Genomic DNA, 5,170 nt, shown 5'->3' on the forward strand with positions numbered 1-5,170 from the left:
GTACCGTAAAAATAACCATCGGCTCAACGACCGTCGGGTCAACGCACCCGATTTCTTCCAGCAAGAATGCAAAAGCCTTCCCATGCCTCCCGAGCATTCTCCGAAACCGTTCTTCCTCCACCGGCAGTAGAAAGCCACCCCCACCAAGCTTGAGCTCCTGTAGCGTTGAGTTAGTGAACCGATGTCCTATTCCGGCCGGATCCCGTAGACGTAGGTCCAACGCGACCCCTTTCATCCGTAACCCGTTGCCCTCCGACAAGGGTGTCGCGACTGGCCTCACCTTCCGATGTCATGAAGATTTTCGTCCATAGGCGGAAACCGGGGTGGAATAGGCAAATCGGTGGTGTGCACCATGTGCACATGTATACTAGGAAATGGTGTATAGAAATAAGAGGGGAAATTCTATCCCACATTGTAAGGTCCCTCCCTCCTTGGGCTATAAAAGGAAGGGAGGGGTCACTTTTGAGGGGTTGCCTATTTTGAGGGAGAGAGGCATACCACTTAGGTCGAGGGTTTCCTATTCAGTTTTAGGGTTTCGGTTAGGGTTTTCTTCTTGGGTTTTCCTTTAGGGTTTTTCTCATAGTCGTTGGTGCGGCCATGGCGGCCACCATTGTAAAGCATTTATGTTTCCTTAAGCTAACTTGTTGAGCATCTTGCCCCATCTATTCTATGTTATTGTCTTATTCTTTCTCACCTCCTCTTGAGCTAAGTTTCCATTTTGTGTCTTATTCTTTCTCCTCTACTCCTTAGTCCAAGACCCCCGTGGTCCCACCCCCTTCCACACGAACGCGCGTAACAACGCGACATCTTTGGTGAACCCGACGTGAAGGGCGGCAAGGGAGCATGGAGATGGAAGAAGACTTCGACTTCGAGGAGATGATGGCAAAGATCGTAATGGATGCGCGATGGAAAAAGGCGAGGCGAGATGCGGCTCAACAAGCCATCGAGAGGGTGGTCGATCGAGTCGGCCGATTCAACGGGGACGATGTCCCGAGGTTCTTGGAAGCATACGATGCCAAGATGACGGAGTGGGGCATGGACGAAGCGATGCGGCTAGAGTATTTTCCTCGAGTGGCAGTCGCATCGGTGCACAAGGAGGTTAAGGAGCTACGAGAAGCTCACGAGTCATGGGTGTCCTTGGAGGGAGCCCTATTGGAAGCATACGGATACGCGAAACCGGAGTGGGTATGCCGGCAACCCGATGGGGAGCGGTCGGCAACAACGTGGCCCACGAACGACGGAGAAGAGAGAGCGGCGAGTGAGTACGCACTACCACTGGAAGAGAGCTCAACGCAAAACAGTTCGGAGGAGCTCGACCTAGAAGCGCTAATACGGGAGGCATGCGAGCTTGTGAAGGGGAAAATCGAACCCGAAGAAGGGCTTATTATGGAGTCGGGCCGGAGGCGATCGGAGGATACGGAGGAAGAAGCCTCCTTAAGCGTAGAAGATGGGGCCTATACGGAGGTCAGAAGAGCGTACGACAGAGCCATGGGAGAGGGTGCGGAGCAAGCGACCCTCTTGCCTTGCGGTGAAGGGATGGCCATGGAGGCCGGTAACTACGGATTCGGGACATGGCAGCCCGAAGCATCGAGTGGGGAGGAGACAAGTGGCGGTGCCGGGTTCTTACCCACACCGGTTCTAGAGACTCCGGCATCCGGCCCGAGAGCCGGTGTGAGGCCTAGAGTGATGAATGGTGGCGGCGGCAAGTATAATCGAGGCTTGCGCGATCGGAGGTGGGGTAGCCACGGACAACGACTTCCGGACGAAGGCGGCTACGGACACAACGAGCGGTGGTGTTGGGTCCTTACCCACACCGGTCCTAGAGGCTCCGGCGGTCGGCCCGAGTGCCAGCGTGAGTCCTAGAGCGATGGGTGGTGGCGGTGGCAAAGCGGACGACCGAAACGACAACGAGGAAGGTCATAACGGACGGAGGAAAGACCCCTCAACACCGAGACTGGAGACTACGGCGGTTGCGCTCAAATGCCAACATAAGACCGGAGAGAAGGGCGGTGGCCGTGAAGAGGCGTGGCCCGGAGCGAGCACATACGAAGATGAGGATGCGAGGCCCAGAACGGGCATGTACGAGAGGACCGACGGAGAGGTCGGGAGCGGCAAAGAGGAGAGAGTTGGGAACCGACCCGACCGGAAGATGAACCGGTCGATAATCCGACACGACCGGAAGACGAACCGGAGAAGAGCCGGCAAGGCCGGATTTGTTCGGACAAACATGTACTGGCCGGTTACGATTACGGAAGGGAGCCGACCAAACCGGAACTCGATCGGCCGAGACCCATCCGGGCGAAGGCTAAGTCGGCATGATTGGAGGTCGAGGCGAACGGGCCACAACACCCGGTGGGAGCCGGTGAGCGCGAGAGGGAGGCCAAGCGGGCATGATGACTACGGTTCCGTGGAAGACCGGAAACAAGCGGGACCCTCCCCACCTATTCTAGAGACTTTGGCAGCTGCGAATCAACGTAAGACCGGAGAGACGGCAGGTGGCGGCGAGGAGTCGGAGACCGGAACGGACGAGGCTACCGGAACGAGTACCCGGTGCGTGAAGACGGACGAGCACGGCAAAGAGGGCCAAACGGAGACGGAATGGTCTACGACGACAAAGGACGAAGAGACCGACACGGAGGTCGGGTTTACGACGGACAAGGCGCGTAATACGAAGTACGCACTACGGCGTAAAATGGAGCATGCACTACGGCCGGCGAAGGGCCAAGAAGCAAGCATGCAGCCGGAAGAGCGGCAACGAGTGACCGGCAACGGCGGACCGGTCGAGCCTTTGAGAGGCAAGCACGCTGCAAGAGACGGAGCGGTGAGTTGCCGGGATCGGCGGATGAACGACGAAAGTGGAGGATGGTGCGCGGAGAGCAAAGAGTTATGCAGCACCGGGGAGAGACAAAGCGGCGGCTTCTCGAAGAGCATGCAAGGCCAAGCGGGCCAAGAGGGCGCAAGTCGAGGCGAGGCGGTAACGAGAGCCTCGAGGGACACCGACACGGAGGTCGGGATGACAATACGCTCTACTACAAGAGAGCACGGAGAGCAAGGGAGAATGGAGGTGCGCGTAATGGGGTCACCTAAGGGCCAAAGAATGAGCGCATATTCGGGGGACAACATCGGCGCACGGGAAGAGCCTACGGAAGGCAAGCGCGGAGCGGGAAGAATCGACACACCGAGGTGTTCGGCATGCGGAGACGATAAAACCAAAGGAGGAACATACGCGGCACAAAAAGGGCGGAATCCGGAGTGCGATCGGAGAGATCGGGAGCGCACCCGGAGGACATACAAGCCTTTGCGAGGAATGCACGCGACGAGAGACGGAGCAGTGAGGTGCCGGTATCGGCGGATGATCGGCGAGCATGGAAGGCTAAGTCTTGAGAACCGGGGGGGGGTGCGTGGAGAGCAACGGGCTACGCGCCGGGAAGAGGAAGCGCGGCGTCCTGGAAGGCATGCGAGGCCAAGCGGGCCAAGAGGACGAGAGTCGGGATGAAGCGGTAACGGGAGTCCCGAAGGACACTGACATGGTGGTCGGGATGACGGTATGCTCTACGGCGAGAGAGCATAGCGAGCAAAGGAGAAGCGAGGAGCGCATAATGAGGTCGTCGAGGAACCGAAGAACAAGCGCATGTTCGGGAGACAACAAGGGCACACGGAAAGAGCCTACGGAAGGTGAGCGCGGAATGGAGGGAATCGGCACGAGGTGTTCGAGATGAAGAGAGGATCGATCCGGAGATAGAACACAAGCGGTACGCGAGGGGCGGAATCCGGCAAGCAAACGGGGTGACCGAGGGCCTAATCGAAGGACCTACGTGGCGGACAAAGTAAGAGTGACCGGTGTCGTGTGAATCTTCACACACTATGTAAAAATAATAATAAAATAATTATTATAGATTAGATTAGTAGCTTACTATAGAAAGATGGATATACTCAAGAGCTTCAAAATGTATTTTAGTATATACAAAATAGAGAAATACATATCAAGTTATGTGAAAATAAAGTTTGAGAAGATAGGGAAATTAGGGTTTTCTTGAGAGATATGGCTTCCCTAAGATAAGGGAGTTGAGAAGGAAAAGAAAAAGAAATATAATATGGAGAGAACTCATGAGTATAGGAAAAAAAATGGAATTATATATGGAGTTCCTCGTTGATCATATGCCTCCACTTTTTGTTGCATGGCCTCTACTTTTAGTTGCATAGCTTTTCTTTTCGTTGAATCTATTTTTAGTTGCATGGCTTTTTCTTTAGTTGCGTGCGACCGTCCACTTGACCTTTACTTTAGTCTCTTTTACCTTTTTTTAAATAGCCACATGATCCTTTTATCCGTTTGATTTGCGTCCAACCTCGTACGGGCCGGTTCCGCCCAATCGCCGAATCCCTCGCCGGCCGGCAAGCAAAACCGGAACCGGAACCGGCCGGCAAGCAAAATGGAACCGAAACCCTAATTTCCTTACGGAATCCAAAAACCCTAATCTTCCCTACGGAAGCCATAATACTCATATAACCATAATCTCTTATCAAAGCCAAGAACCCTAAATCTCTATGGAATCCATATCTTAGTTTCCTCTAATCTGTTATTCTAGCAATCTCCTTAAGATAAAACTTTTGTAATCTCAATCTTGGGATTGATTGTAATCTTTCTTTCCCTTTATTAATGAAATTTGTGAATCTTTATCATTTTGTATTAATTGTTTAATATAATCATACGAATTTGATATCTTCCGGTCGGAGGCCCCGAGGTCCTGCCTCAAAGTTCACGTATCCTCATCATATTTTCGCGACATCTTTGGTGAACCTGACGTGAATCGAGGCGGTAGGAGGATATCTCATGGAGGCATATAGATACAAAGAACCGAAGAGATGCAAACTATACGAGTTCAATCAATGGGTATCATCATTAAAGACCCACCAAAGTGCCATGCATGCTTTCGTTGAGTTCGAGTGTCGCTTTGCACAACTCTCGAAGCGGGATCAAAGATTAGTGGGGGTGGAAAAAGTCCTAATGTTTGTGAAGTCAATCGATCGGAAGGAAAGGAATGCCATTGGAATCCGACTTGAGGATGATGATGGTGCAAACGGCCTCACCGAGGATTGGACGAAAGTGGAAAGAGTATGTCAATTGCACGATAAGAGGAAGACAAGATTCTTATCGGCAACAACACAATCC

This window comes from Azolla caroliniana, unplaced genomic scaffold (genome assembly GCF_043228905.1).
Source record: "Azolla caroliniana isolate FFs.n. ecotype wild unplaced genomic scaffold, voAzoCaro1.0.p SCAF_7, whole genome shotgun sequence".
Lineage (NCBI taxonomy): Eukaryota > Viridiplantae > Streptophyta > Polypodiopsida > Salviniales > Salviniaceae > Azolla > Azolla caroliniana.